Genomic DNA, 26,948 nt, shown 5'->3' on the forward strand with positions numbered 1-26,948 from the left:
CCAATGAAAACCATTAATGGAAGCTAATTGCAATTGATCTTTAATAACACGATTCAGACGCTCAACTAAACCATTGCTGCATGAATGATATAAAGAGGTAAGTACATGTTTAATACCATGCTTCTTAAAATAATTCTCCATTTCAGCAGAAACCAACTGGGTACCATTGTCAGATACTAATTCCTCCGGAAACCCATCTCTCAGAAAAACATCCGTAAAGAAATTAATCACCGTGGCAGAATTAATACCCTCAACAAATTTAACCTCCGGCCATTTTGACATGTAGTCAATTAAGACTAATGCATACTTGGGAGCACTACCTAAATCATAAAATGGACCAGCCACATTGAACGCCAATTTGCACCAGGGTACTTCTTTAACAGAAATAGGATTCACAGCAGAAGGACAAGTAACTTAAGATTCGTCACTCAAAACACAAGCTCCATAATCACGCACACAGTGTTCAATTGCCCGATCCAAACCAGGCCACCAAAAATCTTCACGTACTCTACGTTTCATAGCACGGATACCCAAATGACCAACATGAGCTAAATCCAGGACAGTCTTACAAAGTGATTTGGGCACAACCAACAAACCCCCCCTGCGTAAAATACCATCCACCAAGGACAATTCATCACTAACTCTGCTGAATGGAACCAACTCTGCAGATAAAGACTTGTCACAAGGCCATCCACTAGTTAAAAAATTAATCACTTTACACAAGTCAACATCCTCAGAAATTGCACGTCTCCAATCAACTTCAGACAAAGAAGCGCATGTCTCAGACACAGAACTAACAGCACACACCATCTCCAACTGGTCACATTCCTGCACCAAATCATCGTGAGAAAGGGGTAATCTCGATAAACAATCAGCTACGCTGTTCCTTACCCCCGGTACATACTCTAAATGATAATTGAACTCTGCCAGTCTGTACTGCCACTTCGCTATGCGAGGAGTAGCTCTTCCACCACCCTTAGTTGTGAAGAGATCCACCAAAGGTTTGTGGTCAGTTTTGAGTATTATGTGATTACCCAACAAAAAAATTCTGAAATATTGTACACCCCACCATAAGGCCAAAGCTTCCTTTTCGATAGTTAAATAGGTACTTTCAGCACCTCGAAGCGTTCTGGAAGCAAAAGCAATTACCTCCTCTCTATTATCAGATCTCCTTTGCATTAAAACAGCTCCCAGGCCAACGTTACTGGCATCTGTAACGACGATGCACTGATCATTGAGATCAAATAACTTGAGTGGACGTGCCTGCACAATTACTTCTTTCAAAGAGTTAAAATCAATTGCACACTGCTCAGACCACTCATACCTTGCATTCTTCTTCAGCAAATTACGTAAACACACAGTTCTGTCAGAAAAATCGGGAACAAATTTTGCGTAGTATTCAACTAGTCCCAAAAGTAACGTAATTGATCTTTGTTCTACGGTTCTGGAGCATTGCGAATGGCATCCAACAGTTTCATTTTATGTTCCACACCCTTGGCCGAAATATGGTGACCTAAATAATCTACGCCATCCCTGAGAAACTTGCATTTATCCTTCCTTAAAGTCAAACCATAAGATTTTATAATATCCAAAACAGTCTTGACCCTCTCATTATGTTCAAGAATAGATTTCCCATGTATAAGAATATCATCCTGAAAGAAGACGACCCCTGCAGTGTCTTTAAACAGATTACCCATAAGACGCTGAAACACAGCAGAAGCCGATGCCATTCCGAACGGCATCCTAAGATAACGAAAAGCCCCCTCAGGAGTCACAAATGACGTTACATGTCTAGAATCTTTACATAACTCAATTTGGTGGTATGCTGAAAATATATCAAGAGTAGAGAAGTACTTCGCACCCTCCAGAGTAGACAACATTGCATTTATGTTAAGCAAAGGTTGACGATCTATCCAAATGCAGGAATTCAAGTCGCGCAAATCCACACACATCCTAAGGGAATTATCAGGCTTGCGCGCCAAAACTATGGGAGATAACCACTCCGACCCCTCAATAGGCTCAATAACACCCAAGGCACACAATCTCTCAAGTTCACACTTCAACTCATTACGCATACTAAGAGGTACCTTGCGAACCTTGCGTGCAATCGGCTTAGCACCCTCTTTTAAAACAATACGATGTTAGAAGCCCTTTAGTTTGCCTAGATTATCATTGAAAACATCAGGATACTTCTGAACCCAATTACACTCACTCAAAGCACACACAGGATGCACAGGCTCCACATCCAGAAGAGAGGTATAATACTGCTTTGCCTCACCCCTAGATAAAACCATATTAGGATGATTAGGGTCAAGAATGATCCCAAGCTTCCCTTGTTCATGCCAACCTAATAAATTAGCACCATCCTCAACTACAAAACAATGTTGCGTTTAGGATTGAACCTTTTATCAAGAGTCTTTATTAGGGAAGCATACTCATCAATAACTAGTGAATCACCATCCTCACTTGAGTTATTGGATATTCTCACTTCCTCTAAAGGTAACGTTTCCAGAATAGATCTGCCTTCAACCCCTAAACTATACACTAACAACGCCTTCTTCTTCTTTGAACTAAAAGTGTAACCATCAATAGCATCAATATACGCTTCAAAAGTGGCTTTCCATTGTTTTCAAATCATGGGAGGAGGACCAGGAGATTGCAAAAACAGGGGTGGTGTTGCCACTTTCTCCATTAGCGTGGGTGAGTTGCTGCCCCAAAACCAATGGCAAGAGTAGAGAGTTAATTAATGACTTGAAGATAAGCAAAAATCTTGCACAAAAATGTTGAGCTCCTTGGCAACACTGAGACACATGCAGGAGCGCACGCACACAGGAAACTCGGAAAACTTAGTATTAATAGAGGCTAAACACTTTGTGAAATTCCAATGTGTTATAAACTGCACAGCATTACACAGTTAACTTCTCCAATTGCCTTAAAATGACTTTTTAGGAAAATTCCAAATGTCACTCAAGAAGGTGTAAGGAAAAAAAAAACGTAGGTCAATCGCATTTGAACAAAATGCCCAAGCATGCCATCAAAACGCAATGAAATGAAAATGCGTATACCTTTAACAGAGAGTTGTTGCTAAATCTCCATGGCTACACGCATTCAGAGTCGCACAGTGATGTAGTAACGTACGCAGAGGCGCACGCGCACTGACCAACTCGCGCACTAGCAGACTCGCGCACCAGGAGACTCGCGCAGTCTCGCACCAAGCGTTGATGGCAAACTGGCAAAAGGCAGAAAAAACAGTTTGAGATAAATCCTCAGGCAGAAGAACTCATGAAGTGTAGGCAGAAAGAGTCCAGAAATGCGTCCGTCGGTGACATCAAAATCGCGGAATTTTGACCAAACGTCGCAGTTGCCTCGCCGTGGAAAACTTCCAGGACGTCCAGCAACACTAGAGAGAGCAGTATCTACTGGAAACCATCGTCACCAATGAAAAGAAGATGTAATCCAGGTAAGGTTGTCAAGCTCTTCTTTATTGCTTCCAGTATGGTGACTCTCTCAGCAGCAACTGCCGTCTGAGCATTCATGCATTCCACACCTAGAATACACAAGTACCACGCGCGCGCTAACACTCAAGTGGAATAAGCATAACGTGGCATAAACTTAGATAAACATCCTAACAGTCCCTCTCAGTCCCCTGTCTCATTAACTTTTTTTTTGGTCCCCAAAAAGATTCAAGAGCTACAGGCTTGCATCGACTTCCGAGCACTAAATGAGGTGACACTAAAGAGCTGGTAGCCTCTGCCTTTAATCTCTGTGTTCCTAGACCAGGTAAAAGAGGCCACGAGTTGAGTGGCTGAAGGTCATGAACGGAAAACTGCCTTTTGCACCAGATTTGGATTGTACGAGTACCAGGTAATGCTATATGGATTATGCAATGCACCAGCCACCTTCCAGTATTTTGTGAACAACGTCTTGAGAGAATTCTTGTATCCTGTCACTGTGGTCTAAATAAATGACATCCTAATCTTTTCTTTTTTTATTTAAAACAAATTTTATTCGTCAAGTTGCACAAAGAATGCATGACTCTGCACCCCAGAGTCTACTGCAGTATCACATCACATAGTTAAATGGCAGCAATTGACCTTTTTTGTGAAGAAAACAAAACAAGCAATACCATGGGTATTACGAAAAGTAACACCCCTCCGAACCCCAACTGTTCCCCCTCCCACCTCCCAGATTGCGCCGCCACCACCAAGACCCACGCATACCCAGCACACACACTCCCCCGACCACCCTCCCCTCCCCCTGAGCCAGGCCCACCTGCCCCAACCACTCCCTCAATCCACCGTAACATCATCTGGTTCAATCGGCGGCTCCAGCCACAGGCCCCTATAGTCAGCCCACCACTTCCAAATTTTGTAGTGCTTACGTGGGCATCCCCGCGCCACAAAGATCGGCCGCTCCAGCCTCATATTGAAGTCCAACCTGTTTTTCCAGGCAGCTACAGTCGGCGCCTGTGCATCTATCCACATCTGGGCAATGTCACGCTTCGCCAATGTGAGGCCCAGCAGGAGCAGGTGCTGTTTATAAATGTTACCCCAGATCCCCTCCATCACATGTAATAGAGCAAGCTGGGGCGTACGTGGGAGCGAGCACCCCAGGACTTCAGAAAGGCAAGCAAAGATACTTCTCCAGAACCGGTCTAATGATAAGCATTGCCAAACAGTATGTAAGAAGGTGCCCTCAGCTCCGCGACACCTCAGACACTCTGAGGACGCCACCAACCCCGCCCGCCAAAACCGCACACGGGTAAAGAAAACACGGTGAAGATATTTAAATTGGATGAGGCGGAGGCGAACAGCTATGGCCGCCCCTCGCGGTGCGGCAAGGGCTTCCCTCCAGTCTCCTTCCTCCATAGGCCCCACGTCCCCCTCCCACGCCTCCCGTAGTTTCCCCAGGTGAGTCGCGCTGTTAGTGACCAAGGTCTGATAAATTCTCGATATCTTTTTGGGCTGGGGGCGAGCGCATGCCGGAGCTGGAAGTACCAGAAGAATTGTGACTGGGGCATGCCAAATTCCACCTGAAGGTCATGAAACAACTTGAGGGAACCATCGCTCACAACATCCCCCAGGGTGGAGACGCCAATGGTGTCCCAGCCCCGGAAGCCCTGTAGAGCCGCCAATGCAGGCAGGCGTCCATTGTGCCATGGGGGGTCTCCTCCGTGAGAGTGTTCCACCACCCCATACGTCTCAGGGCTTGTCTCCATATTCGGAACACTATTGTCGTTGCCGGCGGCAATGCGCCCCGCAACTCAGCGGAATAGAGAATTGTATGGAGAATGGAATGCCCCATCAGGTGTCGCTTCACAGCATATGCCGGGTCCCCCCTGTTCCCGTACCACCACTCGTTGAGGACAATGAGGTACGAGGCCTGATATTAAGACAGGATATCAGAGGTCGCTAGCCCTCCACAGTATGTAGAGAGGAAGCACGTCCCCAATGCAACACGCACCGCTCCCCCTCCCCAGAGGAACCGCCCCAAAGCTGAGTTGACCAGCCGGAACCATTTGGGTGCGAGATCTGGTACGGGTTATTCTGCAGTTGATAGAGCAGGCGTGGGAGCGCAACCATTTTAAATATGGCAGAACGACCATAGATCGTCAGTGGCATGCGGGACCAAATTTTTAGGTCCGCCTGAACACGCTCCCGGACTGCCACCACATTCCGCTCCCAGGATACCGCCAGTGCATCGGAGAGAAAAACGCCCAGGTATTTGAGGCCTCCTACCGCCACCTGCAGCGTGGACGCCCAGGCACCCACCCCATCTCGCGCCCTCAGTACCCATAGCGTAGATTTATGAGGGTTCATGTAGAGCCCAGACGTCTCCCCAAAGATCTGCATGATCGCCAGGATCCGCGGCCCGACTTATTCAAGGCTGTTAAAAAGAAGAGGACGTCGTCCGCATAAGGTGCGATCCGATCCGAAGGACCCTCTGCCCACTCAAATCCCTTCAGTTGTGCATCAATGCGCACCCAGGCCGCGAGCGGTTCCATAGCCAGGGCGAATAGGTAGGGCGACAGGGGACACCCCTGCCTGGTGCCACGATGGATGGAGAACTCAGACGACACTGCACCCGCCACTCAGACCGATGCCGTTGAGTCAAGTGTACAGCAGCCGCACATATGACAAAAACTGGGGGCCAAGATTAAGCCGGCGAAGGAGGGCGAACAGATAGACCCAGCTCAGGGAGTCGAACGCTCTGTCCATATCTGCCAGTAAGAGCGCCGCTTTTACCCCTATCTGCCGGACCGCTGCTAGGGCCACGTGGGTCTGCCTTATGTTATGCCTCGTCGCCCTGTGGGGGTGAACCAACTCGGGGATATAAGGCAGCAGGCGGTTAGCTAGGCGCTTGGCCAGAACCTTCGCCTCCACATTAAGAAGAGAGATGGGGCGGTAGGAGGCATGCTGCCCCGGAGGCCGGCCCTGCATATGAAATACCACCACCTCTGCATGGCGCCAATCTGGAGGGAGATGGCCAATCTCCCTAGCCTCCTCCACCGCCGCCCGATAATAAGAGGCCAACTGTAGACTATAGCGACGATGAAACTCGGCGGGAAACCCGTTAGGGCCTGGGGCCTTCCTTGCATTGAGCTCTCCCAAGGCCGTACTCAACTCCTCCACAGATAAGGGGAGCTCAAGCCGCTGGTGCATATCATCAGACACCTCTTTAGCGGGGAGATCCGCGATAAACTTGTCAATTGTCTCCTCGGGGAAGCACTCCCGTGAAGCATAGAGATCCACGTAAGAGACGGCGATAGCGCCCCATTCGCATCCAGCACCCTTGGAAGGCCCTGTGGATAAAAAACGCCCTGGCAGAGCCGATATAGCATTTTACCCGATTTGTCGCCCCATTGGCAGATTCTGCTCCATGTCGCCAGCCAGACCTGGCGGCCCTCATCTAACAGTAGAGAGGCATACGACTGCTGGGCATGTAGCAGTTGGCACACCACCAGACCCCTGCTCGCCCCCTGACTGCGATGCTCAAGTGACGCCACCTCGACCTCTGCCCTGACCAGCTCCACCCGACGTTGCTGATGAGCCACCGTACACCACGCTCTGTCCACCCCACGAAGGGTGGGCTTCAGTGCCTCCCAGAGCGTTACTGCACTAGAGACCGATCCGTCGTTGGCGTGAAAATAGGCCGCGATCGCCTCTCGCACTTGTCTCACATAGTCGGCATTTTGCAAGTGCCACACCGCCAGAGAAAGGGCTGTCGCCCCCAGCTGCAGCTCCACGAAGACCGGAGAGTGGTCCGACAGCCCCCTGGGGAGAATCCCGGCAGCCGCCACCGTCGTCACCCTCGCACTGGGGACAAAAACATAGTCAAGCCTCGAAAATGATTTGTGCACTGCCGATAGAAAGGTATACATCCTCTTGTCACCTTGTACATGCCGCCATGTGTCCATCCAATCCAGCCCAGCAACCAGGGAATGTAATTTCGTGGGGTGTGTTCTGCCCGACCCCCCTCCCACACTACTCCTATCCCTGTCCATATCCATAACATCGTTCCAATCCCCTCCCACTACCAAGGCCACGTCTGGCATGTCTGCCCAAAGAGAAGTCAACCGTTCAACTAAGGACCACTGCAGAGGGGGAGGGGCATACACACAACCCAGCACAATGGGATCATCCCCAATTGTGCCCCTAAGGAACACATAAAACCCCTGCGGGTCCAACCACTGTTACGAGTGCACATATGGGACCCTACGGTGGATTAACACCGCCACCCCCCTAGAGCCCTGTGTAAACCCAGTATGAAACACTTGCTGATAACCATAGCGTTGTAGGCAAAAGACCTTGGATCCCATCAGATGGGTTTCTTGCAGCAGGTGGACATCAGCCCCGACCCGCTTGGCCTGGCGCAGGCAGCACCACGTTTAATCTGGTCCAAGATCCCACGTACGTTCCAGCTCAACACTCGCAGGGTACCCATGGAAGCCCGAACATTAACCGCCCCACTAGCCATCAGGCCCCTTGTGTGGTATAGAATGGACAGGCGGACTCTGCAGTATGTGTGCGTGCAGCTGCAAACCCAGTGTAGAAGCACAACCCAACCTCTCAACTAAACCCCAAACCCCCATCCCATACCTCAAAAACACTGAAGTACCTGTCACGGTGGGATCAATGCCATACCCCCAACAGGGAGGCACAGCATGTACCCACCAATGGATCACAAACTCACAGCCCATAACCCCCTGACACCCCTCTCACACACCACACAGGTCAGGGTGTAGCACTCCTAGGGGCTCCCTCGATAGAACATACAGAAATCTATCAGACAGTCCAATTAAGTAGGACTCTCAACGTCCCCCAAAACATAAGAGTCAAGGATCGTCTTGCTGTTGTTGAGGAGGCGGATCTCCCCGAGAGGAGGACCTGCCGGATGTGGAAAGCCTTCGGGACCGCGACCTCCTCAGTCCCCTCCGGCGCTGTTCACGGGATTCATCAGCGGCCCTTCCCCCAAGGATGAATCTGAGTGTATTCCCCGCGGCGTATGGACATGCACCTGCACCGTCTAGTCAGTCCATTTGAATACCTCTTCCGGGGAGTCAAAGAAAAGGGTGCGGGATTGGAACACAAACCGTAGGCGAGCCGGAAACAGCAGGGCATAAGGGAGTTTAAGTTCTCTCAGCCTGGCCTTCGCCGCCATAAACGACTGGCGTTGTTGCTGCACAAGCCTGGTATAGTCGGGGAACACAAGGATTCGATGGTTGTCATATAGTAAGGGTTCCTGGAGGCGGGCTTGTTTCAACACCGTGTCGCGGTCTAGGTAGTTCAACAATTTTGCGATCACTGGTCTCGGGCGTGCCCCCACCGGCGGTTTCTGAAGGAGCACCCTGTGTGCCCGCTCCACCATGAAGCACCGGGACAACGCATCCGGGAGGAGCCAGCTCTCCAGCCACTGAGTGAGAAAGCGCTCCATGTTGCCATTCTCACACCCCTCCGGAAAACCAACAAAGCGCAGGTTATTTCGCCGCGCCCGTCCTTTCGCATCCTCGACTCGAAGCTCCAAGCCCTTCTGGAGGCCCTCCATCTTCGCTACCTTCTACTTGAGGACCGAAACATCATCTTCCACCCCCGAAATGAGAGTCTCGGCCTCCGAGATGCGGGACACCGCATTCCGCAAGTCCTGACGTAGTAGCATGACATATGCCCTCACAGCGCCGATTTTTGCATCCAACAAGAAAGGGCTCTCTCGCTAGCTAGATGCAGAGCAGCGGCCACAGAACGATGGGGGAGGGGGCCCTGCACCCAAGGCCCCAAAATCCGTGCCCTACTCTGAGCACTCAAGGGGCCAGCAAGGCCTCGCACAGGCCGGGGCGCCTCCTCCCTCCAATCTCCTCACCATCTCCCGCAGCCTGGATCCGGGGCCGATGTACTCCCGGGGCCCCCACCACCTCCGGATTGTCCGGGCGTCGGAACACCACCGCGGGCCCAAGCCAGCAGCCACGCAGCTCACACCTCCTCCAGGGGCTCTTCAAACTCCGCTTCCCTGCTTCGCCGCCGCAGGCCAGGCCGCACCTCGCCTTCACCGCAGCTGCGGCGCCCCGCAGCTGCGGCGCCCCGCCGCCTTTGGGGTCCCGGTCACCCCACCGGAGTGTCCCTGTGATCAGAGACGCCAAGATGCCCCCTCCAGGACTAAATACAGGTCCGAGGGAGCCAGCATATACGGCGGATCAATAATGGGCTGGATGGAGATAACTAGCACACGTCCGCCATGTCGGCCTGCTAAGCCACGCCCCCCCATCCTAATCTTTTCTAAGGATCTGCAGGAACATGTGAGAGCCATTCTCAAGAAGCTGTTGGAAAATAAATTGTATGTGAAGTTAGAAAAATGTGCTTCTCACATGGAAGAAGTGGAGTTCCGGGGGTCCATCGTATAAGCCAATGCAATATCGATGGATCCTACCAAGAGCCAAGCAATTTTGAATTGGCCTTCTCTTATGAACATTAAAGAAGTGCAGACTATTGGCTTAGCAAACGCTTGTCATTGTTTCATTAAATAATTTTCCAAAAGAACTGTTCTAATTCTGAGACGTCCGAAAAAGTACTACAGTTTCACTGGACTGCTGAAGCAGAGGAAGCCTTTCAGTTCCTCAAGGAATCCTTTACCTTGGCACCCATTCTTATTCGTCCAGATTCAGAGGAAGTCATTTTATGCAGAAGCTGATGCCTCAGATTTGGCCATAGGTGGGGTGTTGTCTCAGCAACACAAAAATCCAGGTAGGTTACACCTTGCGGCCTTCCGGTCTAGAAAATGTACTCCTCCAGAAATTAATGATTCCATTGCAGATAAAGAATTCCTGGCAGTTAAGGACGCCTTTTAGGAGTGGGGGCATTATCTTTTGGGGGCTTTTCATGTTGTCACGGTGTTCCCGGACCTCAAAAATCTACAATTCCTGAATCCGCCAAAACTCTAACACCTCGGCAATTGAGATGGTTTTTGTGTTTTTTGTACTTTGCAGATTTCAAATTTACATTCACCTATTGACCTGGTTCTGTGAATTGAAAGGCTGACACCCTGTCTAGAATGGACACCCAACCTAAGATGGATGAAAAGAAAATGGTTAATTTATCTTGGCAAAAAGATTAATTTGCGCCTTACAGTTTTCTGTGTTCAAGAAGAAGATTCAAGAGTCTATGTCGGAGAAAGACATCTTGGATTGGGCCAAGGAGGTCACAGACAGAAAGGTCATTTAAAATCTCTGTGTTTTCAGAAGGCCTTGTACTTACCTACCTATCAACTGCAAGAAACTGCCCTGCAGACTTGTTAGGATGATCCATTATCAGGCAACAAGGGAATTTTGAAAACCGCAGATCTGATTAAAAGGAATTTTTGGTGGCCAGCAATGACTCCTCAATAAGACAATATGTGCAAACTTGTCACAAATGCATTAGAAGGAAGACTAAATCACTGAGCGGAGGCAAGATGGCGTTCGGCTAACATCTCCGCTGTGATGCTCTGTTGAGCATTCTCCAGTATTCTAAACTAGAAAACTGAAAGAACACCTTTGACTAAACGAAGCTTCATCAAACCTGCAGAACTGTAACCCGAACAAGGAATGCAGCAGGAAAAGCGTTTTTCCTTCTCCATCACCAGTTTGCTGTGGTTCGATGGCACGCACTCTCTCTGCCTCGAGGACGTCCGCCGGCTCTGACCTCCCAGATTGAAACCAGCCTGCGTGAGCCATTGACGGAATGGCGAAACTGGAGAAACACGGCGAAGCGCTGTGGAGCGCTTCCTTCACAGAGGAGACACTCTCAACCGCTACAGCTGCGCTTTCCAATGAGTTTTTTCAAGAGCCGGTGCACCCGCTGCACAGCCCCACTTCACCAGCCAGGAGAGACAAGTAAGAATGGCCAGCAAGGTGGGTCACGTAGTGAAAGGCAAAAGTGCCACAACATCTGCGCAGGGCAGCGCAATCCTGGCAGCCTCACGACAAAAGAAGCTGGAAACCCTGGGAGTGAAAGGCAGATGTGGGGGAGAGAAAGGAGAGAAAAAGGAATGTGCTGATAAGAGCCCCGGGGAGATTGATGCAGCAAACATCACCATTATAAAGAAATTACCCGCTTGCCTAAACAAAGAAATTGACTGTTGTCAGCCATTAATTACCAGTAGCTTTGGTGCTGTGAGTGGGGAGGGAGTCTCTTCCATGCTGGTAACTGAGTCCTCTGGAGAAACAACAACTGTGCCTGTACAGACGGAAGGAGAACTAGTAAACCACTCCACATCAGCTCTATCTAGCGCTTTACAGTTTCCAGATTCCCCCTTCCCCACTACTCAGGATAAAAAAAACTGGTTCTGGACCTTCTGCTCAATTAGAAAAGCACCCCCTTGGGCATCACCGACAACAGCAACAACACCAGCGCTGGCCCAAGGGATAGGCCTAATGTTTTAGAGGTGGACTGTACAAAGGCTGCACTACCACCACAGGCCATTTGTAGCACACAGCAAGATTACAAGCCAAGAACACCTGACAATCAGGACCAATTCTACTCTCTTACAGACGAATCTGAGATATCAGATGTGAGCATCTCTTTGACAAGTGGAAAGGAGGAAGGCAAGCGGTATAGTAGCTCTAACTCCGACCTACAGAGACATACACATATCTCTAAAAAAGTACAAAAAAAGAAAAGCAGAGACCGCCATAAGAAGAAATATGAGCTATCTGATAAGGAGGACACGACTGAGCTGAAATGTAACTACAATGGTACATCACTCACGATCTGTTCTAACACGACGGGTGCCTCAGGGGGCAACCAAACAGTCATTGACACTGGCGCTGCTCAAAGGGGATCCACTAGGTGCTCAACATAGTGAACCCGCTTTTACAGACATTTTGCAGTCTATCAAAATCTTTCAGACTGAAGCTAAAGCTGATAGTCACGGATCCTGCCTGGCAGCTAACAAAGTGCAAGGAGCAGTCAGGAAAGTGGGAAAAACATGCACCGAAATTGTAGATCTAGAGAAGGATGTTACCTCACTTAAAACTAAAACTGATGAGCATGAGGTGGCGATTAAGGATTTCATGTGGAAGCTGGAGGAACAGGAAAACCGCCAGAGACGTAACAACATCCGCTTCCTAGGGATCCCAGAAGGTGTCGAGAGGGATGATCCCAGGAAGTTCATGGTCTCGCTCCTTAGGGCCTCGTTCCCCAAACTACAATCATGGGATTGGGACAAGGAAATTCAAAGAGCTCATAGGTTTCCTTTGACTCCGGGGAAGCACAACTCAGCAGCTCAATAACACCCTCGGCTATGTTTTGTTTTTTGGAAATGTTCTGCTCCGGCAAGCCCTTTATGATCTCGCCAGACCCACAAGCAAACGGTCGTTTGGTGGAATAACATTTTTCACCAGGCCTGATTTTGCACACGCTACAGTTGAGTGCAGGTGGAGACTGAGGAAGCTCTTTGACCCCTTCCAGAAGCTTGGGGCAACAATGTATCTTCAAAACCCTGCCAGACTAAAAATTGTTCATCAAGGGACTACTCGTAGCTTCATTTCCGAAGCACAAGCCAAAAAGTATCTTGATGAAATTTTGGGACATAAGTAACATATACTAATCTGGCTATAGAGACACCCTGGCTCTACATATTGGTACTTGATTTGGGTTTGGGATGTTGGAAGTAGCGGCCATAGTTTTAGTGCGAGGCCATATGGTAAATTACTTGGTACTGTTTAATATCAGGATACTAGGCCCTGTATTGGTGTTTGGTCATTGGTTCTTTCGGTGTTTTTTAAGAAGTTCACTACATAGTGGGGGAGTCTCAGCGGACTCACGGGGGTCTTGCATGACGGATGTCTCACCCCTGGCCCGGTAACCTCCAATAGTGGTGGGGTGGGGGGGTGGGAGACGGTGAGTAGGGTGGGAAAGGTGGAAGGTCGGACAGGTTGTTATTGCAAGTAAAAGAAGAGTAACCAGGGTAGTGTAAACTGGCATGCTGAAAATATCAGGTTATGGTGCGGCAAAGGGACAATGCAAAAGCCAAAGCAAACATTCAGGAGATTTGAGACAATAGGATGGGGGTGCTAAGGGTGTTATCCTTAAATATTTGTGGCTTAAACAATGTTAGGAAGAGGCAAATGCTGCGATAGGACTACAAACCATGGGCGCTAATGTGGTCTGCCTACAGGAAACCCATATAGAGGGGTCACAAACACACCTTTTAAAAACATTGAGATATAAATTGGTTTGTGCAACATCACAAGGGGCTCGGGTACGGGGGTTGCTATATTAGCCAGGGGCTCAGGATATACCTTTAGCTGCTGCAAAGCTGATAAATTTGGCTGCTGGGCAGTCACAGAGTGCCAAGATGGACAGGGGCAAAAGATAACTATTTGCACTGTATATGGGAGTAATAGCGATGACCCGTCAGTATTTAATGATACCTCTAACGAACTTTCGCATTGGCCTCTACCCCTACTGATTTGCGGGGACTTTAACATCAATCTCCCCAGCGATTGGTCCATTAAGGACGGTTGGCGGTACAATGGCCGGAAACCTAAAGTATTTAAGGCGATAAAACACATGTGCTACAAACATGGGCTTATAGATGGATGGCAAATTTCAAATTCGAATGATTCCGGCTACAATTTATTTTCTAACCCACATCATACACATGTAAGAATAGATTACTTTCTGATGTCTAACTCACTTAAATCTAAGTCTCAATTCAAGAAGCTGCCTAGAATTCTCTCATACCATAACCCCTTAATTTGTACGCTAGAAATAGCACGGGGAAACACAACACCCAGATCGTGGACATTTGAGAAATCGCTGCTGCTTGACAACTATTGCACACACATGAGAGTGTGGATCCCTAATTTTTTAAAAGATACTATTGGGAGTGTCTCAATTGAAGTTATGTGGGACGCCCTAAAAGCAGGGATTTGAGGGGAAACAATGCAATATTTATTAAAGGCTAATAAAATTGCTAGAGAATCCATGAGGGAGCTACAGGAAAATCCTCGTTTGGCCGAAGAAGGGCTGATAAGGGCAACCCATGGGAATCAAGGGTTAGAAGAAATTAATAGAATGGAGAGCCTAGTGGCAATAGCAAGGGCCGCAATCACAGATATCTTTACTGCCAAAGCCGAGAAGGCCTTCGATAGGGTCTCCTGGCAATTTTTGTGGACCGCTATGTCAGTGGTTGGAATTCCACAGGGGTTTATCCAGGCAGTACAAAAATTATATGTTGACCCCAGGGCCATGGTAATGGTAAATGGTAGCCTTACTAAAGAGCTGATCATATCTCGAGGAACCCAGCAGGGGTGCCCTTGCTCCCCCCTACTCTTTGCGATATATATTGATACTTTTATTCGCAGACTGGAAGGGAACAGAGAAATAAAAGCAATTTTGTCACAGGAATATCCAACCAAGACCATGGCTTACGCCGACGACATAGCGATAGTGACAGCTGACCCGAATATAGCTATGACTGTTATTACTAGTGAGGCTATAAAATTTGGATCGGTATCCGGGTATGCACTCAACCAGGGGAAAACACAGATTGTGTTGAACAAGAAAAGTGAGATGTGCGATCCTCGAGTGGTAGATAAGGCGACATACTTGGGTATCTGCATTACATCTAAACTTGACAATATGGTAGAACTAAATGTGAAGCCAATGTTGGACTCAATGCAGAAGGACCTCCGCCATTTAGACAATTTACATCTTTCCTTAATTGGTAGGGCAAACGCCTTGAAAATTGTCTTTTTCCCTAAAATTCTTTATTTATTTAGAGCCATATGTTTAGAATTCTCAGATCAGTATTTTAAATCTATGGAACGTACCTTTTCCAGTTTCATCTGGGCATACGCGCAACCCCAGCATGCTTATAAATTTCTGACCCTTCCAAAGGAAAGAAGAGGTCTAGCTCTCCCAAATCTAAACGCATATTATTGGGCTTCTGTACTCCTTTACTGTCAGGAACTATTACAGAATACTAGGGTTGACATGATACCCGGGGACGGTTCGCCATCCATCTTTGAGCTAATTTTGGGAAGTAAAAGCACTGGATATTTATGGCGACATTTGCATGATAGCTACCATAAAAAAGTGAAGTTTAAAACATTGACCAGTGGGTTCAAAGCATGAAAGCTGTGAGAAGAATGCTGGGTATAGGGTGAATATAATTTTATACCCCCCTAAGGGATAACCCTGATCTGCCGGAGATTTTTAGAGATAACTGCATGAATAAATGGGACGCGGCAGGAATAACTCATATAGGGTGTTTCTTCTCCCCAGTCGGGATTCAATCCTTCGAAGAACTAAGGAAAAATTTCCAGGTGGGGAGGCGGGACTTTTTTAAATACCTCCAAATCCGAGATTTCTATCACGAAGGGTGGGGGAGGGGCTCCGCCTGAAAAAATAGCCCTTGTGGAAACATTAATTCACATAAAAAAAGCACCATTGGGGTAATATATTCGCTTGTAAATATGATGTTTTCAGACGATCTGGAGATAAACTCGCAGAAGTGGCTGGGGAAAATCGGTATAACTTTGGATGAATTTAACAATGCCTACTCAATGTCTCAAACAAGTCTTATGTCCACAAACTCCAAGCGCAGTTCTATAAAACATGCTTTTTCCTACACTACACTCCAGATAAAATTGCCAAATGGGGGTGTGACATGCTGCCCTAGATGTAAGGTATTCAATGCGGATTGTGTACATATTTTCTCTACCTGTGATGGATTAACTTTTTTAAAACGTGATATTGAGGAATTCCTATCCGCCGTATTAAAAAGAGATATAATCCTGTCTAACGAAGCTATCCTATTAGGGGCCTCAGATCCAAGCACTCCCAGAATTGGGAATGAACTCATTTTTATTGCTATGGCAGTGTTAAGAATTTGCAAAACCTTGGTTTGGCTGGATCCTATTGCACCATCCTTTCATCAGTGACAAGCTAGGCTACTAGCAATCTTTAATTTGGAAGTTGCTATTTACAAAAGAAAAGGCAGGCAAAGGCGTAAAAGGGGGCTAAAAATCTGAGAATACCTAGTGATTTATGAGGAAGAATACTTAATTGTATGGTATTCTTCTTTTTTTAGTATGACTTACGGCTGGGGGTAATGTAATATTAAAATGTAAATTGTTTATGAAAATGATGAAATGAGGATATTATGAGTACATACAAATATGTAATGTGTGTTCACTTGTCTGACCTGGAGGGTGGGGGGGGAGGGGTTGGGGAGTGGTCAATTGTTGGGAAAAAACAAATAAAGATTTTTTTTTTAAAAGAGGGAGGAGTAATTGACAAGCCCCTGAGGCAGAACTCCAACCACTTCCAATTACCCCATATCCTTGGCATTTGATAACTGTGGAACTCATTGTAGATTTACAGTCTAGCCAAGGCTATGATACCATCTTTGTATTCGTGGACACTTTCTCCAAAATGAGTGGTTTCATCCCCCTCAAGAGAACCCGAGATGCCTGCCAGCATGCACAACACATAGTCAAGGCACATGGTATTTCTTTGGTTGTGATTTCTGATCATGGGGCCCGATTTGTTTCAGACTTTTAGAGAGCATTCATGGGAAAACTGGGGATAGACTCTAGATTTCCCCTTGCCTGAATATTGATTTGTCCAAGAACTCATGGAGTTTTCAAAGAACTACGACTCTTTGATGACGTTATTATGTCCAACTGTACGTCAAACTCGGCACCTTCAAGGTATAAATATGCCCACACTTGCCATAGCAAACACAGGGTGGTTTGGAGCAGTTTGACTATCTACTTGCCCGACGCATCTCGCTACAGCAAGTGCCGAAGGAAGCCGACCCTCCAGCAGACGCACTGAGAGAGACACTGTCTTTTCTCTTGCCGAGAAATCCAGCGCCAGTGTTTCCAAGCTCCCCTTGCGGGGTGTTGGGAAATCGAGTCCGGAGACAGAGAGATACCAGACCTCCTTCATTCTAAACCAAGGTACGGAGCTGATTAGACCCTAAGAGAAATCTTAGATAGATTCTTGGCAAAAGAATACTAAACTTATGCTACACCATACTTACTTCTTCCCTCGTACTAGACTTAGGTTAGGTACATCGGGGTAGGCATATTTTAGAAGCACCAGTTGAGTACTTTTAGTCTTTATTTATTTATGTATGTATTTTATGGCTTAGAAACCATACCATGCTTTTACAGTATTATTTTATAATATTCTTCCAGCTGTAAGCATCATACTTTACAGCCAGTCTTACAATTGTAGCAGTTCAATTCTTCTGCATGAGAAAGAAGACTTTTCAATAAATACTTTTATTGAAAACGCCCGTCTCTCTATTTCTCTGCACCTCTGGTGAAACGAAGCATGCACGAATGACTGAGTAAAATATATATCTATTGTTTCCACGACTCTGAAGATCAGTTTTATCTTGGGGAAACAAAGTTGTCATGTTTATGTGATTGTCAGAAACTAAACCCTTTGTCACGGGGTCAAGACCTGCCCCGTAACGGACTCTCGCTCTCGCTTGCAGGACTGGTCGGGGCCCTTTAAGGACGGCCTGGACTTTCCTGACTGGAACTCCGCCCCTGTGACGACGGGCTCCACGAGCCTATCAGGATCGCGCACTGGAAGGACAATGGCGCACCCGGAAGACGCGGAGTGGTGGACGGCGCGGCGCGAGCTGGAGGAGGAGAAACCGAGCCGAAGAGAAGCCGACCACCTCGGAGGGCCGGACGTGGAGTACACCGGAGAGGGGAGAACCGCCCTTGGTAAAACGACCCACGAAGAGGCTGAAGTCGGGGATGCCGCGGATCGAGGGAACTTTCCGGATGCATCATCTCAGGAGGAGCCAGGAGGCCAACGTCCCCACGCTTCGCCCAGCCATGCGCAGGAAGACGCGTGGCTCCCACAGGTACGGGAACGCTTGCGTCCCTTACTCACTTTTAACCGGGCAGGAACTGGGTAGCAGAGGGAGGAGGGAGGGAATGGACCGGGCACTTGTCTTTTGAGCACAAACGCCCTGCACTATTCCGGTAAAGCTCTCCAGTATCTGGTGATGGTCGCTTACCTCCTCACGAGTGTTACCCTCACGCCCCATTCCCATTCCGTTTGCAGTATTGAGCTGTGCACTAACAGCCACGTTTCTTTTCCTTTCATTTTGGGTTTGAGCGAGACTGGCCGAAGAGGAGGAATACCCCGCCTATAATGCAGGCCTACCCCTATCAAGAGGAACTCTGCCCCATGGACACGGATTGTGCACAAGCAGCCTGTTGACTCTGTAAAACCCTTTAATAAACCTAAGAAACTACACTTCAGTGTTGGCTCCTTCCCTCCTTGTTAACCCCAAAGGTTACAAGTGGCGAGCCAGATAGGAGTATCCATCTGCCAAGATGGAGGCCTTACTAAATCAGATGAGCGAAGGGCAGTCCAGACTGGAGTGGGCTATTGGACAGTCTACTGAGCAGGCTGACAATGACCGCGCCGCCTTTACTGCTGCCATTCAGCAATAGGCGGACCATCTAACTAAACTGGCTGAAGGACAGTCCCAACTGTTAGCCACCCTGGGTCAACATCGTGCTGCAGCTCCCCCCTTTTCTCTCTAGTGACGATACGTATAGTATGGTGAGTTCTAAGTGATGGGAGAATGATAATTTGGCAAAGAATAACATGATTCTCGGTGTCACTAAAAATGCACACACCTTTCCCTTCAAGTAACATTGGGATTTTCTTATCGTGATTCCACGTAAGACATATGACCTTTCACTTTAAGAGAAGGTGTTTCAGTATTGGCGCACCAATCAGGAGGTCGCATATATATATATGGGCTGGGTTTGAATTTACAAACCTTTTTGTTTTTCGAACGACGCTTGAGACGCCATTGACGACGCCGGTTTAGAACTCTGAATAAAGGTACGTGTGCTGTGTAAAGCGTTCCCAGTGCTTACAAGAAAATTTTAACCACCACGTTGACACCGTTTTTCTTAATAAACAAAAACAAAAGACGCGGGCGAAATGCCGCTATGTTTTCTTAGGTATCGCTACACTATAAAGCCGTTCCTTGATAAAGTTTTAATTTTTTGCATGCCAGAAATGAAATAGTGTTTATCTCTTGCTTAGTAGAGACAGATTGTCTCCACACACACCTCAATTACGGAGAAACCATTAATATCTTTATGATTTCTTTATTGGCAGTTCCCGTGCATTTTGAAAAAGCGCACGCAGATGCGTATGGAATTTTTTCCTGTTCTCCCGGATTAATTAGATATATACACGTGAACGGACAGCGCATTTAATCTTGTCCCTATTATCAGGTAAAATCCTGCTAAACACGTATTAGAAGATAGAACGCCACAAGATATGAATTTCGCCATTAAATATCTGTCTAATTATTACCCGCAGAGCAGCAAATCAGCGAATACTGCCGCCCGTTCCACGTTCTCGTGACCGTCGTATTTGAAAGTTGTGTTGTACCTCTTTTGAATGTACAAACCACATATATTTTTTTAAAGGTAAGATTATTTAGTCTAAGGGCGACCACATCTGAATCGTGAATTGCTTTCTGACTGTTATTTACACATCATATCTCCTCTATATACACTTTTCTTTAGATTATTTTAAGTGAGACAGATGCCTACCACCAGCAAAGCACTTTGTATTTGAAAACCACGCATACGTCCTCGCCGAATCAAGGTAAATTCTATGATAATGAATAGACATCCTGGTAAGAATACAATGACATTACAAAGAACTGATGGTATCACTGTTAATATCCTTATGACAGGTGGTCAGACAGCAGACGGTCTATATTTGTGGTTATCGTGCTTAATTACTCCACCCTCTGAAAAAAGAAACACTTGTGAAGCATACCAAAAGTCACAGCAGGTATACCTCAATGTTATAAATTCTAAAAAGTATTTCAGTAACCAGAAAGTTTTTTAGGAAATAAATTTTTGTGCCTAGATCTCAGTATAATTTAGCATCATTTTTGATGAATAAGTGGATGTTTATTGAATATAATATTTGTATTCAATGCTCGATCCAAATAGATGAATAGGCAACCCCCTGTAGGGATCTAGCAATAAACAAATTCCTCTACATATAACCTCATAGATTTCTATATATATTTAAAGGTAAGTAATTCTATTTAGAAGTGTATATGAGATAGGTATCCAAAGTGATCATAGGAGTCTAAGCTAACTATGACCGGATAAACAGTTGAATAAATAGTCTCCAATTGCATTTTAAATTAATTGCAACAAGAAGAAGTTAAACTCTAAACTTTAAAATTAATTAGGATATCAGCACCAGGAACCTTTTTTTCTTCACTGTTTATATTCATGACTAATTCTTTCCTGTATGAGTCTTTTACGTCATATGTGAAATCAGGTTTGTACTGTACCTAATATGTTGTAAGACTTGGTGTAAATAGCTTTTTAGTTAGCAATTATTGTTAGATGTCCTTATCCAGCGGCATATCATGTTGTTGTATTAATTATCTGGCAAAATGTTATAGTAGAATTAACATAATCTACTGCAATTGTATATCATTTAAACACAAGAACGAGTGATTTAAAACAATATTTTTTCAATTTTAGAACTATGCCGAATTTGTCCTGATGAAGACACACTGTATGTGTCGAAACGCGTTGACATCAGCTTCCTCAATCGTTTCTGGGAATTATCAATACTGTTCAAAAAATAATTTTCCCCTGAACATTAACTGTGATTGAATATTTACTTTGTTTTTAATGTATTTTAAACACATCTCTTTCATATAATTGAACATGTCAATATCAACTTTTATCAATATAATTAAAAAATTTTATGTCATCATAATACGTTTTTTGTTTTATTCCCTTTCTTGTGTATGTTTTATTGTATTATATTGTAATTTTTGCCAGATATTTATGTTGTTTTTGCCTGGGTTTTTACCTTCGTCATAAGCAGCTCCCCCCGGAGCCATGGTCCCCTTACAAAAATATGTGGCCGGAGATGACCCCATCTCCTTCTTTTTGAATTTTGAGAGGGCTGCTCGGGCCAGTGCCTGGCCAAGAGAAAGATGGCCTTTCTATTTGGCCCCCCTTTTAACTGAAGAAGCGCAAGCAGCATATCAATTGGCTAATAAAGATGGGACAGCCGCCTACGGTCATGTAAAACAAATTGTCCTAGATAGACTCGGGGTCGACGATGAAAGTCATAGAATTCGATTCCGACAAGAAAGAGGACAACCCAATGATGTCCCAAAGACTCTATTCTACAAACTAAAGGACGCAGCCGACCGTTGGCTGAAGCCACAAGAAGGTAACCTGGAAGAGGTGATGAACAAAATATACTTAGAACAGTTCCTTGAAGCCCTTCCCTTTGGAACTCAAATATGGCTTAGACAGCATGCAGGGCTAACCCTGGACCATGCCATCGAGATGGCTAATTCCTAAGCCCGGGCTCAAACCCGACCTGCTTTTCGGAAAACCGAAAAAACCAACTACAGCAAAATACCCAGAAAAATCGACAAGAAACCCATAAAGGGTCTACCTGAACCCCTCCTAAAACCACGGCAAGTAAAACCTGAACCTCCAATACTGACCGGTCCACAATGCTACGAGTGTGGCGAGTGTGGACATATCGTCAGGTTTGTCGAAAAAAGAAAGAGAAGGAGGAAGAACCGATGGAAATCGGCTATATGCCCCGCGCCATCATGTACGCGCAAGAAACAGGCCCAGCCTTTTATGTAAGTGTCCTACTGGATGGCCAGAAAACCCGAGCTTTGTTGGATTCAGGGTTTTGCCATTCAGTGGTTAGGGAAGACTCCCTGTCTGACTCTTCGACATTGCTGACACGCACCGTTAGGATAAAATGTGTACATGGGGACATACGGACATATCCTCTAGCTAGCGTGAACGTAGTTACAGAAAGGGGTACCCTAGTGAGATGTGAGGTAGGGGTGCTCCCGAGGTTACCTGAAGCCCTTATATTAGGGACCGACATCAATCTATTCTCCATTCTCATGTCTGAAGCCCTACAAAAAAGCAGAAAACAAGACAATAGTAAACCTGATCTCTTGGTAGAAGAGCCATGGGCCTCCGACTCCAACTTTCGTGCGGCCCTGTTGAATGATGCTTCTTTATCACAAGCCTGGAAAAATGCCCATGAGAACAAGGACCGAGACGGTTTACTCTTCCCTTGTTTTATAGAAAAAAATGGACTCCTGTATAGATTAGGGGATAAGAACGATACCCCCCAGTTGATTGTGCCCACTGTATTTCGTGACCAAGTCATGTTCTTCGCACATGCACACCTATTGGCGGGTCACTCAGGGGCTGAAAAAACCACGCGTTCCATCACCCAACACTTCTATCGGCCTGGTGTATACGCACAAGTAAAGAAGTATTGCCAGGAGTGCCAGATTTGCCAAAAACGCAATCCTTACCTTCCACCAAAAGTCCCTCTTGTTCCCCTCCCTATTATAGGCAAACCTGTTGAAAGGATCGGGGTGGATATAATAGGACCTCTCCCTAAGTCTCATTGGGATTACCAATACGTAATGGTTGTCGTGGACTACGCTACACGTTATCCTGAGGCGTTCCCTCTACGAGCAGCCACGACCAACGCCATTTCCCAGAAACTGATTGAGCTATTCGCTAGAATGGGCTTCACCAAGGACCTTATTACCGACCAGGGAACGCCCTTTGTTTCTCGTCTTATGAAACAAGTCTGTGTCCTCTTAAACATAAAACACCTGCGTACCTCGGTGTACCATCCACAAACCGATGGGTTGGTCGATCGCTATAATGGCCTGTTAAAGACCATGTTAAAAAAATTGTTGACAGGAGACGGGAAACAATGGGACCAATTGCTTCCCCTAGCCCTTTTTGTCTTAAGAAGCCAATATCAGAGCAGTTTGGGGGCCTCACCCTTCGAGCTCCTTTTTGGAAGAAAGCCCCGCACGCTATTGGAGATCACTAGAGACAGCTGGGAAAGGGAAGGGGCCCTGGAGGCCCAGGAATTGTTAGATTATTCCCAACAACTGAAAAGTCGATTGTATAAACTAAGAACTCTATCCTTTGACACCCTGGAGAAAGCGCAGGTAAAACAGAAAACCTTCTACGATAAGGGGAAAAAGTGGAGAGAATTGTCCATAGGCGATTGGGCCCTTGTTCTTCTCCCCACCTCTACCCACAAACTTCGCAAGGAGTGGCAGGGACCTTTCCCAGTAATAGGAAAAATAGGAAGAACCACCTATACTCTTCAACTGTCTCCCACCAGAACCCAAATATACCACATCAATATACTGAAGAAGTGGTTGGGTCCATCACCCAAAACACCCGCGTCTGTATCCCTCGCCACGACAACCCCACATACTATAGAGCAAACAGTGGTAAACCCTGATCTTCCTGAAACAAGGAAGAAGGAACTGTTGAATGTACTATTCAGACATCAATCTATTTTCTCTGACCAACCTGGCAGGACGACTTTAGCCCAACACTGTATACCCACCCCAGAAGGTGCCACTGTAAAACAAAAACCCTACAGGGTTCCCGCAGCCCGCAGGTTGTTAATGAGAACTGAAGTGAGGAAAATGTTAGAAGCCGGTATCATTGTACCATCCAAAAGTAACTGGTCGTCCCCGGTGGTTCTAGCACCAAAACCCGATGGGAGCACTAGGTTTTGCATCGATTTTCGGGCCGTCAACAAGGTGTCCAAACAAGACGGGTACCCGTTACCAAGGGTCGATGAGCTGATTGAGCGCCTTGGTGAGGCTCAATACATAACAACCATTGATCTCACCAAGGGCTATTGGCAGGTGCCACTTTCCCCCCAAGATCAGGAAAAAACAGCCTTCACAACACCAGACGGTCTGTTTCACTTCACAGTGTAGCCGTTCGGCTTGCATTGAGCACCCGCGACGTTTCAACGTCTTATGGACTCTCTCCTTGCCCCCTATACCCGGTTTGCGGCTGCTTATCTGGACGACATCGTCGTCCATAGCCCCGACTGGGAGACACACTTGCGTCACCTAGAACTGATATTTAAGGCCCTGGAAGACTCAGGATTGCACATTAACTCCAAAAAGTCACGTATAGCTTTTACACGGGTTGAATACCCAGGGTATGTCCTGGGTAACCGTAAGCTATACCCTCAACAAGAGAAAGTGAAAGCCATTCAGTCACAAACCTTTCCAACCAACAGAAGGGATCTCCGGGCCTTTCTCGGCCTTGTCGGTTACTACCAATGGTTCATACCCCACTTTGCATCTCTCTCTGCCCCGTTGACTGACTTGCTAAAGAAAACAGCTAGTTATAGACATTTCAGAGAACCGTCCCCTCAGGCCTGTGCAGCCTTCCAAGCTCTTAAGGATGTCCTGTCCTCAGCTCCTGTATTGGTGACACCTGACTTTGACAAGCCTTTCTATTTACAAACCGATACATCAGGTGTCGGACTGGGAGCTGTGTTATCGCAGTTAGATAAGGGAGGTAGGGAAAAACCCATCTTGTACCTGAACAGGATACTATTCCCTCGAGAGGTGGCATACCCGATTATAGAAAAAGAATGCCTTGCGGTGAAGTGGAGCATTGAAAAACTCCAGTATTACCTAGAGGGCCGCCATTTCATCCTGTTTACGGACCATGCCCCCTTAACCTGGCTTCACCAGAACAAAGGTCGGAACGACCGCGTTTTGCGTTGGTTCCTTTCGCTTCAACCCTACGACTTGGAAGTACATCATAGAAAGGGAACCCACCAGACGAATGTTGACTTTCTATCACGCTATCCACTTTCCCCCGAACGGGAAAAGTCGGGGGGGATGTGTCACGGGGTCAAGACCTGCCCCGTAACGGACTCTCGCTCTCGCTTGCAGGACTGGTCGGGCCCTTTAAGGACGGCCTGGACTTTCCTGACTGGAACTCCGCCCCTGTGACGACGGGCTCCACGAGCCTATCAGGATCGTGCACTGGAAGGACAAAGGCGGACCCGGAAGACACGGAGTGGTGGACGGCGCGGCGCGAGCTGGAGGAGGAGAAACCGAGCCGAAGAGAAGCCGACCACCTCGGAGGGCCGGACGTGGAGTACACCGGAGAGGGGAGAACCGCCCTTGGTAAAACGACCCACGAAGAGGCTGAAGTCGGGGACGCCGCGGATCGAGGGAACTTTCCGGAGGCATCATCCCCGGAGGAGCCAGGAGGCCAACGTCCCCACGCTTCGCCCAGCCACGCGCAGGAAGACGCGTGGCTCCCACAGGTATGGGAACGCTTGCGTGCCTTACTCACTTTTAACCGGGCAGGAACTGGGTAGCAGAGGGAGGAGGGAGGGAATGGACCGGGCACTTGTCTTTTGAGCACAAACACCCTGCACTATTCCGGTAAAGCTCTCCAGTATCTGGTGACGGTCGCTTACCTACTCACGAGTGTTACCCTCACGCCCCATTCCCATTCCGTTTGCAGTATTGAGCTGTGCACTAACAGCCACGTTTCTTTTCCTTTCATTTTGGGTTTGAGCGAGACTGGCCGAAGAGGAGGAATACCCCGCCTATAACGCAGGCCTACCCCTATCAAGAGGAACTCTGCCCCATGGACACGGATTGTGCACAAGCAGCCTGTTGACTCTGTAAAACCCTTTAATAAACCTAAGAAACTACACTTCAATGTTGGCTCCTTCCCTCCTTGTTAACCCCAAAAGGTTACACCCTTCTTGTTTATTCAAGAAAGTTTCTAGTGACCTCTGAGCTAGCTGGCACTCACAATTAAGTCTAATATATTCGATAGAGACCTAGTAGACATAAGTCGTACGTCACATCTATAGGATATATTATTCCAATGCGCAGATCCTATTGGGAATATAGGAACTACACTACATGACGCCCAACCTTTGGTAAGGCACTAATTTAACGCCAGATACTAGAGTAACTCAGTAGTGCTTTTCACAGAGACCCCTTTTCCCGTAAAAAACTCCAATAGACGTCTGGAGTGGGTTAAAGGATAAAATATCCACCATAACTGAATAGGACAAAAATCCTATGTATTCGTTTTTGGTTTTGTTCAACGTTGAAGGATACAGTGTTCCAAAATATTGTGCACCTTATCTTTGTTTCCTTGAAACTTGCTCTGCAAAACTTCCAGTCAACAAAATGTTGACTAGTGACGAAGAAAACGGTGGAGATGCACTAAATGCAAACCAACTGGGTTTAAACCTTACAGGTTTTCAAGAAACCGATGCGGATGCTATAATCATCTCGGAAAACGTACGGAAAACCATCGCTATAAAGCTTATACAAAATGTCCTGCCATCGAGAGGTGGTAGGGTAATATTTGTCATAGAGGCACACGAATATCGGCAGACAGAGGTATTCCATTCATGGATTATCTTCCCTGAAGTAAATCCAACAACACATGTGTTCCACTTCTAAAAGATAGAGGAACCTCCAGCGGAATACGTTCCTTTCGAGGACATTGAAATTCCTCTAACTTACCATGAGCATCAGCTCTGGTTTACAGGCGC

Source organism: Lissotriton helveticus, chromosome 1_1 (genome assembly GCF_964261635.1).
Source record: "Lissotriton helveticus chromosome 1_1, aLisHel1.1, whole genome shotgun sequence".
Classification (NCBI taxonomy): domain Eukaryota; kingdom Metazoa; phylum Chordata; class Amphibia; order Caudata; family Salamandridae; genus Lissotriton; species Lissotriton helveticus.